This window comes from Lissotriton helveticus, chromosome 10, assembly GCF_964261635.1.
Source record: "Lissotriton helveticus chromosome 10, aLisHel1.1, whole genome shotgun sequence".
NCBI classification, from domain to species: Eukaryota; Metazoa; Chordata; class Amphibia; order Caudata; family Salamandridae; genus Lissotriton; species Lissotriton helveticus.
The window spans coordinates 1,069,149,943-1,069,171,165 of record NC_136071.1 but is presented as its reverse complement, the minus strand read 5'-3'; positions in this window follow the sequence as shown (position 1 = coordinate 1,069,171,165).

The following is a 21,223-nucleotide window of genomic DNA, read 5'->3' as shown; positions in this document are numbered from 1 at the left end:
GTGTCACAAAAGTGATCCAACTCCAGCAATGGGTCATTACAAATGTGCCTGCGTCAGTCTTACGCCTTCCATTAAGCAAGCGTAAGATATTGACGCATTTGCATCCTAGAGTGGCACAGTGAAATCTTATAGATTTCACTGCATCACTTCTACGTCCTTTTCTTGAGTCGGAACGCCCCCCCTGCATACATTATAGCGGGCGCATGTATAATGTGGCGCAGGGGTTTACAAAGTGACACATCTACCTAGATGCATCACTTTGTAAATATGGTGCAACAAGGCTAATTTTTTACGCTGCTGGTGCATCACAAAAAGTGACGCAAGAGCTCATAAATAAGCCCCATAATCTGGTACCAACCTGAGAATTAGGATCTGCTTCTTAAGTCCTTGCATAGAGTGCTTAATTTGTGCTGTTGTTGCAGGTTTTGGGTATATGCACACTTTTTGGGGGCCAGAAGCTATACTTTGTCTCCAGACGTTGACCAAGAGCAAGAATGAGGAAGGCAGAACAGAGGAGGAAGAAAAAGATAGGGAAACAAGGACAGATGTAGAATAGAGAGATAAAAAAGAACCTTTAAGAGTGAAATAGAGACAGCAATAGTAAGTTGGTGGAAAAAAGAGGCATAGAGTGGAATAAAAAAACAATAACTTCTTCATATACAGCTCCTACAATGTACTTTGGGACCATGCAATTATTTTTTGGCAAATTAGGGCCTGATTTAGAACTTGCCGGTGGGCTACCCTGTCACAGCATGAGGGATATTCTGTCTGCCTTATTCTAATTCTGTTATACCCTAATGCACTTGTAAGAATGCGGGCGGCCTATCCTTCATGGTTAGAACCGAGTATCCTCCTGCCAAAGTAATAGTCAGGCCCTAAATACTGCTTGCAAATGAGGCAAAAAAGCACCTGGCATCCAAGGAAGAACATGGAATCTGTGTAGGTGGTCCAATGCTAGCCCATTTAGCTCTTTAAGATCTATTTGCATTATAGTTACTTCAGTTTAGTCCTCTTCAGCCAGAAGTACATGTGAATGTATCGGCTAATGTGATTGATTTAAGTGTAGTGTGTTGAAAAAAAAAAAAAGACAAAAATGGTTAATGAAATAAATAGGTTGACAGAGTTTACAATACATTTGTAATGATCTCTTTAACACCACGAGTTCTGCACCAAGATTCTAAAAGACAGATAAACTGTTCTCAGGTGACTCCTGAAGTCATAGTTAATTGTCTGATTTCAAAATTACTCTGTAGTTCAATTACCCTATTCGCGGAGCAATCCTGAAGTCAATTATCGATTTCTGACTTGATTCTATATTAAATAAAGCACTGGCAGTCTTGTTTTGTCTTGATTGACCTTAAATTGAGTCTCACTGACTTTGAATTACAAGCAATTAAAGCTAAAATGTTTCATGTTACATTTATTGAAAATAATTCAAGAGGCAATTTTAAAACAGTTCATTTTTTGTAAAAGTGAATCAATTGCTAGAAGATGCTAAGATTAAATATTCAGTTATGTGAGTGAACGACTGTGCGCCTGTTTGACAATCATTCTTCTAATTTTTAAGAGCCAACTGGAAAAGTGCATCACTTTCAATTGGTCAAATTATGACACTACATACATTATACCAAGCGACTACTGGCTTTCATGATATTTTAAATGCGTGAAGTCATTTTCTTCATGGGAGGTTGTTTTTTAAGTCATTTTCTTAGATATTATTACAGACCGCCTTTTTTATTGCATTCCACAGAAAGAGATCTAAATCGATCGAAATAGGCATCCTTCCCACTAGAAAATATTCACGCTCTATTCACAAATGAAGCCAGAAACGTACTAACTTAGATCTCCACCCTCTATCCGAACATGCTTTTCTAAAATTATTCTATTCAGAAAAACCCCCTAGTGTATTCCTGGAATGCTGCACCAGCAGCCGGGTTTAAGGCGTATTTTAAGAAGGTCACATGACTATTCAATAGGATCCTAGGGCCTCATTTATGAGAAATGACGCATTGCTGCGTGAAAGCAGCGATGCGTCACTTCTCAGTGCGCACTCCTTGTGACATGATTGATGCATCATATTTACAGTATGACGCATCATGTCGCAAGGAGTTACAGATACGTCAGTATTTCTGACGTATCTGTAAGCGCAAAACTCACGCATTGCTGGGGTATGCCACAAAAGTGACGCAACTCCAGCAATGCGTCCTTTCACATGGGTAAAGCCCCATTTGAAAGGGCTTGCATCAGTCTTACACCTGCTGTGAGGCAGGCGCAAGATTTTGACGCAACGGCGTCCTAAAAGTGACGCAGTGAAATCTCATAGATTTCGCTGCGTCACTATTACGAGGCTTTTTGCGGGGGAACTGCATACATTATACCTGACGCAGGTATAATGTAGCGCAGTGGTTTACAAAGTGATGCATCTGCTTAGATGCGTCACTTTGTAAATAGTGCGCAACAGGAGGCATGTTTTACGCCGCCGATGCATCACAAAAAGTGACGCAACGGAAGCACAAAACTGACGCAAGGCCTCATAAATGAGGCCCTAGTCTCCATTTAAGAAGTTCTCCTCCATAATGCAGTACTCCAAGCCGGGAAAACAATGCCCTGTGAAAACACACACTTTTTAGGCCTTGACTAGGCAGTGCATGTCTTTGAGACATTCAGTATCTGCTGTATGGGCTTTTGCATGTCCCTCACTTTTCATTACTGACTTTGTTTGTCTTTTACAGTCCGGTGATTTTGAGTGGTGAATCCGTCCCATTTGTTTCACCTTTTGTGTTTTCGTTACACCATTGCAACTGGCCCTTTCACATGTCTTCTTTCTCCTGTGTCCAATTGTCTTTGTGTTTGTGCACTCTTTTTTTGTTTTAGAGTGGCTGTGTGTTCTGAAGGTTCAGTTTTTCATATGTTGTTTTGTTAAAGCTTGTGTGTGACGGATGGTAAGAGTATGTTTTTATAATATGCTATATTTGTTAGCAAGGCTTTTCCATGTGTACAGAGTTTTTGTCATTTATATTTTTAGGACTCACCTAGGCAGCGCACATGCGCTGTCTCTCCGAGACTTCTAGTGATCTATATGCGTGGGTTAACTCCGCCTATTACTTAGTAATTTCTCGCCGCTTGCCATTAGTTAACTTTTTAACTTTTTTTGTTAGCGGGCTTATTATTGGATCTTCTGTCGACCCATAACTTCCGGTTATTCCTTAAGCAGCACCTCCTAACTAAAGTCTTGTTCCGTTCTTGTTTAAAATAGTGTGCAGTAACATGCGCGCGCTACCGTACATAAATGCTACTGCCAGGACACCTCCATTTTCTAGTTAGCATGCTTTCACTTTCGCCACGCGGCCGCGCTTGTTTAATTTTGTTTACTGTAAGGTGACGATCGTCTCGCGATCGTCATCCTGTTCCTGACACTTAAAAAGCATTGTTAAAGCATGTTTATGATTCCATAGCGGAGGAGCATCATTTTGAGTTGCTCATGTATTTTATGGCAGTGATATCAACATTTTTGGCGAACGTTGGGGTAATCACGTTAAGATTACAACTCCCTGTATATGCACACACTGTTTTGTTCAACCCCATTTTTTTACAATTAACTTTATTCATGACTGTAGAATCACTATGACACTTTTACTCGGTTCCTTTAAGAAGTAGGAGTTCTCTGGTAAACGCTCCCACGTAACGCTTCATTAAGCTTCGTCACACGCCCAGTTCACATCCATCGAGCTAGCGAGGAAACCAGACACGACTATCTTGGTAGGCACTGAAAGACTTTTTATCTTCACTTGAGCCGCATGTACACTACGCTACAGCAGGAATGAATGCCCGTGTTAAACTGTTTATAACATGCACATTCAGTACATCCATGCTCAGGTGCTTTCTTTCGGTGTTGCTACTTTCGTAGCCTTCTCCTTTGATTGGTTTGCGTCATGCGGTGCCTAATTCTTTATCCACGTGCTCAGTTTTGTTGCTTTGCGTCCAGTCATGGCTCGTGGACGCCCTGCTCCTTCCCATGCCTGTTATTTTCCTAGGATGTCCAACTCATACGCTGTTGCTTTTCTTTTAGCCGTGCATTTGTTGTACCCCTCTCCACGTGTTTTGCTTTGTTTGTCTTGCAGTCTGGGTTAGCCCCCCCCACCCCCGCATTACTTTCTTTGTCACTTTGTCTCGTCATTGTCCTGCTCTTATCGCAGTACATTTCTTTACTTGTACTCCTGGTCTGCTCTTATCCCAATACGTTGCTTTATTTCTGTTTTGGTCCCGTGTTTGTCCTGTATTTATCTCAGGGAACTGTTGTTCTTGTAGTCCTATCCATAGTCTGTCCTGCTCAAAATTCCCTGAATTGGTTTTCATGCATTTTTGAGACCTCTTGCTGTCCTGACCATATTCTCGATATATTGCTTTATGTCGCCATTCCCAGTCATTGTCATGTACTCCTGTTTGTCTTCTGCCTGCTTCAGTACATTGCTTTTCTGTCATCTTGTCGTGCGGATGCCTTGTTCCCGTCCCAGTGAAGCGCCATATTTCTCTCCCAGTGAAGAGCTGTGTTTTGCTCCGAGTGAAGCTTCTGTAACAGGAGGAAACACATGGGTGCTGTATTTGTGGCCAAGTTTGCAGTGTTTAACTTGTTTATTGCTTGGGTCTTCTCTCTCCATGTTCTCGCTTACATGATCACTGTAACCTAAACTTTCCTACTTCCTTCCATCTTGACCATAAAAAAGACACTCCCGCCACGGTCTGACATGAGATGTCAATCAGCGCTGCCTGAGCGAGGCTTGAACGGCCTTGGATAACTCACCATGAAAACGAATGTGCAAACGTCAGAGGCAATCTCCCCTATTTCCATGTAATATTAATATTTTTCCCTTTGTTATAACTTTACAGACTTTAAACCAGGCTGTACAACTTTGGGGCAGGTTACCTCACCCTGCCCGGTACATAAAAGTATTTTATGTGGCTATCCAGGATAGACAAGTAAAACAAATGACATCAGTTTATCTTAATATCACGTATTTACCTCATTGGTGGTTATCATGGAAATCTGACATGGGTCTCAAGCACAGCTTCCCAAAGGGACTGAATGTTATGATCTGAGGCAGTAGGTTCGCTAATCTTATAAAAAAACAAGCCTTTGCAGTGCAATAGGTCTCGCATTTTAGAAATTTTTACCTATTGGTATTATAAATGACAATGCCTTTTATTATTGAAGGTTTTCTAATCACATAAATAAAAGGCATTGGCTTTGGAATGCCAGTAGATCAAAATCTCGCAATTGCAAGACCTATTGCTTTGCAAATGCTTGTTGTTTATGTTCTTGTTTGATCTCAATGTACTTAATTTGTTTAGCAAAGTGGGGCCGTGTTGACAATGATTTGTTTTGTATATGTTGTGTTGCTAAAACTTGTGGGGATGCATTTGGAGTGTATTTTTTTCTCAATGCGCTTTATTTGTTTAGGAAGTCTTTTTTGTGTTTACGGCAAATGTTCATATCTGTTTCTGATGGCATCTCCATGTTGATGGTATTTATTAAGCTGGGTTTGCTGTTGAGAATGATGGTGCATGCATCCAATTGAAGGTGAAACACCATATATTGCGGCGAAGATATGTTGCTGCCTCCATACAGCCCCTCACCGCTAAATACACAGAGATCACAAGTGCCACAAAATGCAGGTAGGGTTTTCCAAACTTGCGTCTGGGGGACTTCAAATGTAACTTGCACATCCTGCCTTCACTCGGTTGTTTAATAACCTGCCGTGAAAAAGTTCACATGAAGCTGGAAAATTCCGAGGTTGGCTAGGCCACTGTTTACCAAAGCATTTGGGGGCATATTAACAAGGGCAATATCGCCGCTTTAGCGGCACTTTTTGGCTCTAAAGCGGCGAGATTTTTATCGCCCTATCAGCAAGCTGTCGCTAATAGCTGTTAGCGACAGCTTTCTGGCGAAAGCGACCATTTTGGGGGCCGCTTCGCATGTCAGCAATATTTATTGCTAATGACATGCAAAGTAGGCGTATTTTGCTAAATATTTATACAAAAAGTACAAAACACAGAATTACATTTTAAATAAAGGTGTATTGATATTAACTATGACATTAGAACTTGCTATCTACTTCAGGATAGTGAAGAGAGAAGTATATCTCCCACACTGCTCTACAAGCCCATACATCCCTGCAGACCTTCTACTAAACATTCGGAGGACTCTCTCTCTCTCTCTCTCTCGTTCTCTCTCTCTCACACACACACACTCTCAAACACAGAACAAGACACATGCATGGATGCACAACCCAAACACACACAAATGTAATCTATATTTCGCTGGTATCCCTTTAAACGTGTTCCGTCAAGTTACACTCCGTCCTGGAGTCTCACCCCACCACATTGTCAGATCACATGTAATCCTACACTCTCTACCACACTGCTTTCACGAACAGCTCATTCTCTTGCACACACTCTCACTGCTCTGCGGAGCTACACACATCCCTGCAGTTTCAACACACCACTGCTGTGCACAAGTCACTTACATTCCTATGGTCACTTGCTCCCCAATCTACTGTCAGATGCTATACACACTTTTACAGTCTCTCTCCCTCTCGGGTTCTCGGATTTTATACATCCCTGCAGTCCTTTCCCCACCCTGGTCTCAGAAGGTACACATTCCAGTGTTTCCCAAACTTCAAAGTCCAAACAATAAAGATGCCTTTAACGTCTGTATTTATCTTGTCACTTTGCACGTTTTCTGCCAGTGCCATTTTGAAGGTGCACATAGAGTAAATGGCTGGTCGTTTGTTGGAATTTTTTACTAGAAATACTTCCACTACTTGTTTGTAGTCACTTTCAGAGTTCGGTCATTTATTTTTACTGTTATTGTTTAGCTTAGTTTAGTTATTGTTTTACTCTTCTACTTAGGCGGTGATTTCTCAGTATGTCCCAAAGACTTGCAATAAAAAAAGTGTGTTGTTATTACCATAATAAGGGAGTTTATTTTACTGAGCTCAGAAAGATTGAATAACTTGGCTGGAAACACTGAGATTCCAGCTAGTGAACTGAGATTATCACTCAAAAAACATACACCAAAATATCAAATGCATTGATTGCTACAGAAGTTAACAGAATGTAGCAGAAATAAATACGTTTGCATCCCGGGGCTCATAAAACCCATGTTTAGAAAATGCAGGGTAGTGCAGTAAATGCTATAGTTGATATTGCCACTCAGTGGAGTACACGCAGCGTCTCAGGAAGAGGCAAACGTTAAGCCTGCAGCCGCATGCCTGCATTATGTAAACATGCGGGCTTGAACTGTCTTGAGTTACCTTTGATTGAAAGTGATCTTTAGGCAATTCAAGCCCCCCTCTCCACCCCATGCCAAATAAGTAATGGTGGAGGGATCTTGGTCTTAACCGAGGCTTAGTCAGGCAGCTAAGTATAAACAGATGTATTTTAGCACAGGCTAGGAGGGAAAGTAACAACATCACTCCACCAAAATAATTTCAGAAGAGCATTTTTTTTGTTTATATTCCTCCATCCCCCACCACTACTAACATAACCATTAAGTTGCCTATTTCTGCTCTGTAATACTCCTCAAGGCCTTCCCCTCACCGGACCCAGGCCCAGCTCTCTGATCTCTAGGAAAAGTGTAAAGGCATGCATGGTAAAAGCATGCGTTGTAATGTCATACATCCATCTGGTGCTCCCTTCCTGACACCTCCCTCGTTTTGTCTGAGAAAACCGCTATGACGCAACCAACAGTGGCCGGGTCATAGCACATTTTTTGTTGTTTTTTGTTTTTGTTAAACAATCATGCTCTCCACCAGCACACTCCACACCATGGCACATAATTCCAATCCAAGAAATGCGTGACCCAATATGAATGACGTCCCCTAGTCACAGCTTGATCACTTGTAGGGCTGTAAGGTTCAAAAAACAGAAAAATGAATCTCGATGATTTAAGATTTTCTTTATTCTTCAATCTTGTTCATTATAATTTCATGGTTTCAAAATTAATATTTTGCATTTACGAAATGAATTATTATGCATCCTGTTATTTGTCCAAGAACATATTTACATCCAATGCATTTCGGCTGACGAGCCTTCATCAGGGATGTTGATTCTACAACCAAAAATGAATACATCATGCATGAGGGTACATGGGAAAAATACATCATATCTACAATTAAAGCAAAAAAATCGAAATCATGGTCTCAAGCTATATGTCTACAACCAATAAGTGAAGTTGTTAAAGCGCAAGTGATATAAAGTCACCACAGGTAATTCTGTTCAGTTCTCCAAGTGAAAAAACGAAAGTTACGTCCAATTGCGGTCACCAAGAGTCATAACCAAGTGTGTCAAAATAGTTTCAGAAGCATTGAAAAGAACTTGAGTATGTGAAATCATCATGGTAAGGAACAAACGATATGTCAAATAATAATCATGATAACATGAAACGATAATCGGGTGTATGCCCAGATAGAGGAAAAAAGGAACCTGTGTGTGCTCAATGAAGTTATATTGAAACGACTGTTCTATCGCCCGTTAAGTGCACTTACGACAATTATTAAAAGGTTATGTGACTCTCCTACGCATTTGCGGGAAGGAAAATAACTTACATATATTTTGACTTCAATCCTCTCTACAAAACGCCGATCATCCGAAGATACGGGCAGCCGGAAATATCAGCGTTATCTACTCTAGTTCTAAAATCGAGGTAGGGCTTAACGTTTCAATGGGTGGATCAAGACAAGTTCTCGGCGGCCATCTTATAATGGAGTCACAGTAAGGGAATACAAGTTAAATAACTGTGGGTTATTCGCACATCAAATGTATATGAACTGGGAATGAAATGAAATTGCAACAATATCTAATAGCAAGGGGAAGATCATCAAATAAATGGTCAAAGTAAAACGAGGGGAGATTTCAAAATGCGATGAATTACGGCGGCCATCTTAAAACGGGTCATATCCCTAGCTATAATGTGTGTCAAATGTAAAGTGTCGGGTGTGTCATTATTCATATGTGTGCAGTGAGAGATAAAAATGATAAAATAAAGGATGTGATAGAGAAAGTATTCCGATTATCCAAAACAAAGTAATGACAGGTCTTACTGATATACGTGCAACTATATACAAGTTATATTGGTGTAGACATGTTTAGGACAAAAAAAGAGAATTAGCAAGCAATGTTTAGATTCATATAGACATATCAAAAATCTATAAAAAACAGCCGTATTCAGTCCGATCATTCATTCCAACTGGCTTCAATGTATCCAGTTTGTAAATCCAGAAATTTTCGCGTTGTAACAACTTCTTGTTATTGTCCACACCTTCTCGTTTTACTACAACTTCTAAGATTGTTTATCTTAGTTGACTTTTTGTTGTGTGCTGTCTCATTGAAATGAGTTGCAATTGTCGATTTCATCTGTTTATTACAGATATTGGATTTATGTTCATTTAATCTAGTTTTTATCTTCCTCTCAGTTTTCCCTACGTAAAATTGACCGCAAGGACATTTCAGTAAATAAATGACATTCGTTGTATCACATGTAGCTGATACATGTAATTCGATTTTATAACCTTTGATTGGATGTGTTATGGAATTTCCTCTGATGATACTATTGCAATGACTGCAATTATGGCAAGGTAATGTTCCATGATATGTTTCTGTGAGGTTGTGTTCCTTGGGTTTTAATAAGCTTCCCAAATTTTTAGGCCTTTGATAGGCAAACAGAGGCATTTCACATAATTCCAATCATCACAATTCGATTGAACGCCACACAGTTCCATATCATACAATTCAACTCCACACATTTCCATTCCACACCACATAATTCAACACCACATTATTCTACTCAACAACACAATTACACAACACATCACATACATTTAATCCACGCCACAAAAGTCCACATCATGCCACAAAAACCATCAGCTTGCTACATAATTAACCTCTTCGCTGGCAGGCCTCCCCCGGCCACACCCTTTTTTGGCTTTTTGGAGTATTTCACGCTTAGGCCCATTCCTTTTTGGCGACATAAGGTATCCATGTCAAATTTGCGCCCTTTTCATCCAACATCTTGAGGATTTCAAAGGCACCCAGGGTTTGTGGATTCCCTGGGAGGGGACCAAGAAATTCGGCAAAATACAGCTACATTTCGGGTTTTTGGGGAAAAATGGGAAAAACGTGCTGCAGAAGACGATATTTGGTTTTTTTCCCTGTAAATGTTATTAATGAACGGTTTGTGGTGCTGAAATCACCCATCTTCCCAGCTTTGAGGAACAGCAATACTTTTGTCAGAAACCAACATTTTCTACACAGTTTTGCTATTTTACTAGCCTATTCTTCCTATTTTTTGTGCTTTCAACTGCCTTTCAGTTAGTGGTAGAAATGGGTTTGAAACCAATAATGGATCGAGGAAATCTATACATTTTTGAAAAGAAGACACAATTCTAAATTCAGCAAAGAGGTTATTTGTGTAGTTCCTTCAAGATTTTGTTATAGTAACAGTTGAAATAAAAACATATTGAAATTGATTTAAAAAACAGCCATTTGTGCCTACATTTCCCCCTGTAACTTCTTCTAACTTTGCTAGATTGTTCAAAGCATGAACCCGCTACCACCCTGGGACCCTTGCAATGGTTTTTCATTGTGTATTGGGTATACAGCAATTCATTTGGAAAACTATGAAGAGTACAAAATAGGTATCAAGGAAACCTATGTATTTCCAAAATGGTAACAAGATATGGAGTTTAGAAGCAGTGGTTATGTGCACATATCTGAATTTGTGGGTAGTATGTGAATTAGGGGGTACTTTAAAAAAAATTCTTTTTTACACACTGTCTTACATTTGGAAGGCAGACATGCATTGAAAAACAACTGCTAATAGCTCTTGTTCTACTATTCTCTGTTCCCCTCAGTCTACTCATAAAACCGGTACCTCACTTGTGGGGGTAGGCCTAGTGCCCGCGACAGGAATTGGGTAAAAATGCAACATGGACACATACAATTTTCCACTGAAACCCGACCATTTTTTTGCAATGTTAAGAGCTGTGGATTTTGAGACCAAGCTCAGCCGGCACCTGGAGAAACCCATCAAACCTGTATATTTTGAAAACTAGACACCAAGGAGTATTCAGTATGGTGTGACTTCTGTGGCTCTCACCAGATTTTCTGACCCAGAATCCCTTGCAAACCTCAAAGTGTAAATTAAAAACACATTTTCCTCACATTTTTGTGTTGGAAAGTTCTGGAATCTGCGGGGAGCCACAAAGTTCCACCCACCCAGAATTCCCCCAGTCTTCTGATAACAATGGTGCCTCACTTGAGTGGGTAGGCCAATTGCCCGTGAAAGGAATTGCCCCAAAACACAATGTGGATGCATTACATTTTTCCACAGACAACTGCCACTTATTTTTGCAAAGTGCCTACCTGTAGAAACCTAGCAAACCTGTGCATTTAAAAAACTAGACATTCAGGGGAATCTAGGATGGGGTGACTTGTGTGGCTCTCACCTGATTCGGTTACCCAGAATCCTTTGCAAACCTCAAACTTTGTACAAAAAAAACACATTTCCCTCACATTTCTGTGATGGAAAGTTCTGGAATCCACGGGCAGCCAAAAACTTCCACACGCCCAGCATTCTCCTAAGCCTCCCGATAGAAAGGGTCCCTCACTTGTATGGGTAAAGTAAAGTAAAGTCCACATTTGTAAAGCGCACAATCACCCGTAAGGGTCTCTAGGCGCTGGGGGCCGTCGGGAAGATTAAGCGAGCTATTGCCCAGAGTCACGTGGTGCTGGGCTAACCTGCCGCTGGAGCCGGGGATCGAACCGTGGTCCCCAGATTCCAGCGTCAGTCGCCCTGGCCGCGCCGCCACACCTCTCCCACTGCCGGTAGGCCTAGTTCCCTCGACAGGAAACAGCCCGAAACGCAACATGGACACATCACATTTTTCCAGTGAAAATTTACCCTTTTTTTCGCAATGTGCCTCGTTGTAGATTTGGAGCCCTAGCTTAGCCAGCACGGGGAGAAACCTACCAAACCTGTATATTTTTGAAAACTAGATACCCAGAAGAATCCAGGATGAATGAATGACCATCTTGTAGAGGGCGAACGTTGGCCAAAGGTGTCAAGGAACTATGGATATAAGTAGCTGTCATGAGAAGTAGGGAAGAGGCTTTTAGGTATGAAAGTGCAAAGAGCCATGTTTTTAAAGTCTTGCGAAATAGGAGATGAGACTTTTGACAAGAGATCATTAGATAGAGAGGTTGTTCCAGAGCTTAGAGGCGGCAATGGCAAAGGCTCTTCTACACCTAGCCCTCCTAAACATGAGGACTACCAGCCAAATCTTTTTGACAGACTGCTGCTGTTTGATGGGGACGTACCGTTGGAAGAGTCTTTAGATTCCTTCAGGACCAGAAATATGAAGCGCCCTATGGGCAATGCATAGGGCTTAAACAGAATTCTCTTTTCGGGAGAAAGCCAATGTAATTTGCGAATTGCTGTGGAGACTAAGTGGAATTTAGGAAGATCCATCACAAGTCTAGCTACTGCATTCTGTACAAGTTGCAGTTTATGAATGGATCCCTTGTTAATGTCCAGGTAGAGAGCATTACAATAGTCCAACCTGGACAAGATCAGGGCAACAACTGCCTGCTTTCAAGCGTTGAGAGTAAGACATGGAAAGATCTTCCTCAAGATCCTGATAACCCAGAAAAAGGTCTAAGCAGTTCTATTGACCTGGAGGTCAAAAGAGAGTGAATTGTCAACTATAACACCAACATTCTTTGATGATACTCCAGGGCAGGGCCATGCTCCAAGCATTTCAGGTCACCAGGATTGACACCATATAGATTGTTAGCTGCCAAAGATCAGGACCAATGTTCTGTCCCCATTGAGTCGTAAATAGTTGTTTACCATCCAGTCAGCCACAGCCCGCATGCAGCTTTTAAAATATGCTGCGGATGCTTCAATGCTGTTTGTGATGGATACGATTATTTGTGTGTCGTCAGCATAAGACAGAACCTGGAGCCCAAAAGATCTGATTACCTTGGCCAACGAAGAGACATACATGATAAATAAAGTGGGACTCGATGAGGAACGCTGTGAAACTTCATAGAAGGTGGAAATAGAGTCAGAATAAAATTGGTCCATCTTTACTTTTTGTGACCTACCTGTGAGAAACTAGGACAGAAGCTCGAGAGCAGAGCCTGATACCCCAATTTCTTGAAGCCGGTTAATCAGCCTTTTTGGCAAACAATAGGCACAACAGTATTAGCAGAGAGGTATGCCCAGCATCTACTTGGGTATGTATGTTGTTTACTGCAGATGTTAAAGAAGTCTCATAGCTGTAGCCACTCCTAAAATCATATTGGGAGCCATCAAGCAGGTTGCTCCATGTAGGTGCTTAGTTGGGTATTTAGATGCTTCTCCAGAATCTAGGCAGGGACTGGTAGCAGCAATATGGGCTGATAGATTTTAGGATCTGAAGGGTCCAGGTTGGTTTACTTTAGTAAAGGCTTAACCACTGCTGTTTTTCAGTTAAGTGGAAAAAGCCCTAATGAGATGACCAGATTAATTGTGGATGTTAGGCGAGGGACAATCATCTTCCTTCCTAAATTTAATAAACTTCAGGGGGCAAGGTTCCAAAGGGTACCCGGATATAATTCCCCCTAAGAGATGATCCGTTTACTCATTGGACAGGGAAAGAAAGGTGCACAGTGTGACTTCCTTCGTGACTGATTTAAGAGGGTTATTAGATTTAGAGACAGATATATGAGAAGAATTAAAGAGCTCTAAGTTAAGATTGTCCAGGGAAGAATAGATTTCAAAGATCTTTGAGAGGAAGCATTTGGCCATCTTGTCACCGAAAACCGGCGAACTGTTATTGTATAGTTGAACAGGGAGAGAAGAGAGAAAGTTGATCACATTAAATAGTTCCCTAGGGGATTTGAGCGATTATGTCTTTCGAGAGTAAAATAATGATTTTTCTTCTTTGATGGCTATTTTGTAATCCTATAGCTTCTTTTTGTGGTTATCTCTTTCTATCGGGTCAAGATGTTGCAGCCAGCTCCTCTCTTGGTGGCAACAGGTTTGTCTGAATTTCCACAACTTCTCTGATGTGGTGACTTGTGATGCTCTCACCAGGTTCTGTTACCCAGAAACCCTTGCAAACCTCAACATTTGTAAATTAAAAACAAATTTTCCTTATATTTCTGTGATTGAAAGTTTGAGAATCTGCGGGGAGCCACAATCTTCCACCCACCCAGCATTACCCCAGTCTTTGGATAAAAATGGTACCTCACTTATCTGGGTAGGCCTAGTGCCCGCAACAGGAAATGGCCCAAAATACAATGTGAACGTATCACATTTTTTCACAGAAAACAGACCCTTTTTTTGCAAAGTGCCTACCTTTGGATTCTGGGCCCTATCTCAGCCAGCACCTAAGAAAACCTTGCAAACCTGCACATTTTTATAAAACTAGAGACTTATGGGAATCCGGAATGTGGGGACTTGTGTGACCATCTGATTCTGTTACCCAGAATCCCTTGCAAACCTCAAAATGTGTAAATAAAAAACACATTTTCCTCACATTTCTGTGATGCACAGTACTGGAATCTGCAGGGAGCCACAAGCGTCCACCCAACCAGCATTCCCAGTTTTCAGATAAAGATGGTGCCTCACTTGTATGGGTAGGCCTTGTGCCCACACAGGAAATGGCCCAAAACGCAATGTGAACACATCAAATTTTTCCACAGAACACTGACCCTTTTTTTGCAAAGTGTCTATATGTGGATTTTGGGCCCTATCTCAGCCAGCACCTAAGGAAACCTAGCAAATCTGCACAATTAAAAAAACTAGACACTCAGGGGAATCCAGGATGGGGTGACTTATGGGCTCTTACCAGGTTCTGTTACCCAGAATCCCTTGCAAACCTCAAAATGTCTCAATAAAAAACACATTTTCCTCACATTTCTGTAATGGAATGTTCTGGCATCTGCGGGGAGCCACAATCTTCCACCCACCCAGCATTCCCCCAGTCTTTGGATAAAAATGGTACCTGACTTATCTGGGTAGGCCTAGTGCCCGCAACAGGAAATGGCCCAAAATACAATGTGAACGTATCACATTTTTTCACAGAAAACAGACCCTTTTTTTGCAAAGTGCCTACCTTTGGATTCTGGGCCCTATCTCAGCCAGTACCTAAGAAAACCTTGCAAACCTGCACATTTTTATAAAACTAGAGACTTATGGGAATCCAGAATGTGGTGGCTTGTGTGACCATCTGATTCTGTTACCCAGAATCCCTTGCAAACCTCAAAATGCGTAAATAAAAAACACATTTTCCTCACATTTCTGTGATGCACAGTACTGGAATCTGCAGGGAGCCACAAGCGTCCACCCAACCAGCATTCCCAGTTTTCAGATAAAGATGGTGCCTCACTTGTATGGGTAGGCCTTGTGCCCACACAGGAAATGGCCCAAAACGCAATGTGAACACATCAAATTTTTCCACAGAACACTGACCCTTTTTTTGCAAAGTGTCTATATGTGGATTTTGGGCCCTATCTCAGCCAGCACCTAAGGAAACCTAGCAAATCTGCACAATTAAAAAAACTAGACACTCAGGGGAATCCAGGATGGGGTGACTTATGGGCTCTTACCAGGTTCTGTTACCCAGAATCCCTTGCAAACCTCAAAATGTCTCAATAAAAAACACATTTTCCTCACATTTCTGTAATGGAATGTTCTGGCATCTGCAGGGAGCCACATACTTCCACCCACCCAGCATTTCCCCAGTCGTCTGATAAAAAATGGTACTTCACTTCTGTGGGTCGGCCTAGTGCCAGCAAATGGCCCAGAACCTACCACCAACACATCACATTTTTCCACAGGAAATTGACCCTTTTTTTGCAATGTGCCTAGCTGTGGAGATTGGGGCCTAGTTCAGCTGGTACCAAGGAAAACCTAGCAAACCTGTGCCGAAGATGTAATGGTTACATCCTGGGCACTGCAGCCGAGGATGTAACCATTACGTTCTCGTTATGCAAAGGTTTAAACTCCACTCCACACCACTCCACAGTACAAAATACCATTCCACATAATTATATTCCATGACACACAATTCAACTCCAAATAATTCCAGTACACTTAATGCCACATAATTACTATACACATAATTCCACTGCACACCATATCACACAATTCCACTACACCAATCCACTCCAAACCACTCAATTCCACAGCTAACAATTTCAACCCACCTCACATAATTCCATTTCATACCTCATACATTTCCATAGTTGGCATAGAATCAGATTGTTACAGTCCATAACTTGCAGGTGATAAGCTGGAATGTTGCCGGCTTAGCCTCTAACTTAAACAACGCGGATTGGACTATCCTGGTAAACAAATTTGATATCTTAATGTTCCAGGAGACCTGGGCCACAGGGGATCTATACCTTGAGGGCTATCAATGCTATAATGTCTGCGCACCAGTTCCCACACATGGGCGAGCCTCTGGCGGCCTTTCTATTTGGGTCAATATTCAGTCTGACAGAAGTATCAAAACTATCTCCACAAATAGTCCCAATTTCCAAGCTTTGGGGTCTCTATTTGTTTTATCAAATTTTATAATAAAGATTTCCTAAATGTGCCGAATACATTGTTGCCAACCTATTTTATTTTGTATCAAATAAACAAATCACTTCAGGGACCCCCAACCTAGCTGGAATTTCTTTGGGAGGTGATTTTAACGTTACGATTTCAGGGGTGAACACATCAGACACTTTTCACGCACCACGTGTAAATCTGTGTAAAAGGGGGACGGAATTAGTTGATTATCTGTTAAATTATGAGTTAGTAAACGTGATTAACATTGCAGCTGTAAACATCGACGACAGCCACTTAATACCAACGTTCAGAGGCCGTGGCTCTGCCTCAGTAATTGACTACATTTTCATATCTGTCACGCTGGAAGATATTCTACTTAGTGCAGAAGAGGTTATACCTACCGTATTTGGGGACCATAACCCAACTTCGGTTATGTTTAAGGTCACTCCTAGAACCAATCCGACTGTAGAACCAGGTGCTAGTAAACAACTTACGGGTCTTTTGTCGATACCTGTCTGTCATCTATGGACGGTAACCCCGAGGTAGTAACAGCTTTTGCCCACCTTTGCACAGGCGTTAAACAAATTATCTCAAAACCCATGATGTCCAATAACCACAATACCAAGTGGTTTAACTGATTGCTCGAGGGCCTATAGAGAGCTGCACGCTGCCTTGTTATCAACACCAAGGGATGCAAGCCTAGTTAGATCACTGAGGAAACAATATAATAAAGTGGTTAAACAGAGGAAACATAAGATATTAAAAGATCATTGGAATAATTTAGCAAGTGCAGCTATTTTAAATAATACAAATGGGTTTTAGCAATCTGTTAAAAACATGAGATCTATTGGTCACAATTTAACATCCCCTAGCTGTAATATAACAAGCGAAGCCTGGGTGGCACACTTTTCTAAAATATATACAGCCTCTGCTCAGAATGAGTTTCACTTAGATCTCCAAGCTGCCACACAAGTTCAGATATCTCAAATAGAAGTCAAGGAGGCCATTGATCAAAGGTCTGGAAACAAGGCCCCTGGCCCGGATGTGCCCTGTATTGACCTCATTAAGCACAAACCAGAATTCTGGGCACCACTTCTGCTTAATGTTTTTAACAACCTAACATACTCTCATATCTCCAGCACATGGTCAATGAGCACTATAGTCCCAATCTTCAAAAAGGGAGATAAGTCTAACCCCAGTTGCTACAGGCCGATCTCCTTGATCGACAACATACTGAAGATACTTGGTGCTGTTTTATTTAATAAAATCAAGAGTTGGGCTGAGGATGAATGTATTTTAGGTAAATTTCAGTTGGGTTTCAGAAGTAGATTGGGTACTGTCGAACAATGCCTTAACCTAAATCTGATAATTGGTAAATATACCATAGCTCGTCAGTCCCCGATCTACCTGGCCTTTATGGATCTTACCCCAGCATTCGATTTTGTAAATAGATCGTATCTTTGGCAATGTCTCTTAAACTATGGGCTGGATGATGCTTTAGTACACCTTTTGCACTCTTACTTAAGGTATTGGGAGCTAAGATGAGGATCAGCAGGGACAGAGCAGTATCAGGGAACATCGTGATTGGCAGAGGGGTCAGGCAGGGTTGTATTCTGGCCCCTCTGCTTTTCATTTTATACATCAACGAGCTGAATAGCGATCTGTCCAAACTGACTAAGGATGTCCCTATGATCAATGGTAAAATGCTCCCCGCCCTACTGTACGCAAATGATGCGGTCCTGATGGGCCGCACGCCCAATGCACTGCGCACTTTAGTTGGGGGTTTTGTGGATTTTATTAATAAGTTGATCCTTTGCACAAATTTAAAAAAATCATTTTTAATGAATTTTGGTCCTGAAAAACTATTATGCATACGCACTTTCCCATACTTGGGCTTGGTATATAAAGATAGCGGTTCCTGGGTTGCCCATTTGGCACACAGCAGGAGAAAATTTATAAAAGCCGTTAACTCGATCCTGTCTCTCCCCCAACCGAGAAGAACTGAGGTAGTGCTACCCCTTCTGAAAATATACAAATCTTAGTGCCTACCGACCGCAACATATGGAGCGGAAATTTGGGCTATGCAAATTGTAATAACATCCAGGTAGAGGAAAATAGATTTTGCCGGAAAGTTTTGGGGGCACCGACCAGTTCTTCCTCTTTTGTTTGCCATCTTGAGTTAAACTTACCCTTTATCAAGGATTTACATTAAGACCCGCCCAGTGATCTTCTGGATGAAAGTGTGGCAAAATCAAGCAGCCTCCTTGACTAGAGACATCATTGTCGACTGCCTTAAGTGTAATAAGGGCGGCGATGTACCCTGGTTGGCAGCGTTAAGTCTAGCCTGAGCATTGTAAATCTGCCATACATTTTTAGAGACCCAGGAAATATGTCAGGCACCAACAAAAAGATTATCCAGGGGGGCCTTTATGGTTACATGCCAATTGGAGACACGAGCAAGAAATATTGAAACCCTCAGTTGCTCGGTATATAAGTATGGTACGTGCAGAGGGCCCCCCCCCTCCCCAAATCCCCAGCTAGGTATCTATTAAAGGCGATTAATCGCTGGGAACAAAGCCTGCTTTTTCGCCTTAGGGCTGGTACATTAAAATATTCACTCTGCTTTCCCCTAGGTTTTAATACCAATCTCGAACAAATGCATTGCCCCTGTGGAAATCGTGGCAGTTAATCCATGTTACACTTTTTATTTTTCTGTGATTTTTAAAAAATATATAGTAAGTAGCTGCTAAACCCCTCCTTTAAGGCCCATGATATTACTGATTTTAGGGAAGCATATAGGGAGATTGTTATGTTCAATGGGGAAAATTAAATTTTTTGTGTTAGGGCATTCTTGAAACTGGCTGTCCGTTCTCGTGCTTCTATGAACACAGTATAGCCTGTTTTGGTGCATGCCAGGCATCTGATTTAACTAATACATGGGCCACATATTTTTAATTTCATTGTTCTTATGTGTCAGCGTGTTCGCATTTTAATACTTCATGTTGTTACATTTTTTAGTATAATTAATATTATCTTCGAACTAACAACTAAATTGTAGGCTTACGTCTGTTTTGCTGAATTTACTTGTACTATGTATATAATTCCGTGTCCACATAATAACATGTTTATTGCACTTATTGATTTTTAATTAATAACTATGTATGCATTGTTTCCGTTTTATCACCTCCCAGCTGTTGCTGAATTTCCTGCAGCACAAAAATGAAAGATATGATTACGCCTCTTTACCCTGCCAACACATGCACCAAAGCTCAAGTAGCATGTGTAATAACTCAGAACAACTCATGGGTATCATATAGAGACAGTATGTACTGTGAAGTGTGAAACAGAAGCATAAATTGACCATCACCTTCCCAAGGATGCATATGTTAAGACACTTGCATACACACACTTTATGTTACAATTTGCAGCCTTTGTTATCCATCCATTCACCCAGTCATCAATCCACACACCCTCTGTCCTTCCAACACCCACCTCTGCCCATCCATACATTCATTGTCCTTCCAATATATACCTCTGTCCTTCGGTCTATCCACCCTCCCACTGTCCTTCAAACGCCCAACTCCCTCCATTGGTCCACCCATGCACTGTCCTTCCAACAACTGTATACATCTGTCGATCCATTTACCCACCCACTGTCTTTCCAAGACCCACCTCCATCTGTCCATCTATTTCCCTTACAGGTGTAATATATGCAAATATAGCTATATGCTTTTTATGTATTAAAAATATATAGCATGCGCAAGACGTACAACATAGTGTTTTTTTAATTACAGAAGGACGGAAGGAGCAGGAAGGGCCATGCAGGGGGGGCAGCAGACACACAGGTAAGTGGCTTCTTTTTTAATTTTTAAAGAATTTGGGAAGGAGGAGGGAGCATAGCGTATTTCCACTGAGTTTTTTCAAACTCAGTGGAAACACGCGTAGAGGCACTACGTCTGCTACGCCCAGGGTTACTATTCATGAGGATCTGGGATAGATCAGCTCGCCAGGCACTAATTAGGTCACTCTCTGGTGAATTGATCCCATTGTCATAGCAACTGATAAAAATGTAATGCATCCAAAAAATGTTTAACATTACAAATTTGAGATGTATCATATTTATTCCCCTGGAACCTATGAGTAATTTTTTAAATATATTTTGCTACTTTGTTTGCTGTGAGGGCGATAATTAGAATTGTGACAATATAAGCCCTGTTGATGCACTTTATTATTGTTTTTATATAATGGAATTATTAATTATTGGACGTTGGCACTTTAAAATGCAATGTGTGCAATATCTTATTATAGAAACTATTGATGTATCTTTATTTCATTTACATTTTGTTTTTATATATTGTTATTAGTAATCATTGTACGTTGGCACTTTAAACTGCAATATGTGCAATATCCAGTTATAGTAATTATTGATGTATTTTTATATGTGCTACCAATGTAATTAGCTATGCATGATTAAGCCCATGCTTGACTGGTTTCATAACCCATCTTTATATGCTCAATATATGGTGAATTGATCTGGGTTTGTGACATAAGTATGGTTGAACTGGTAATTTTTAAAATAATTCTTGTGGTTCACTTGCTAGATACTGAGTAATGTATAGT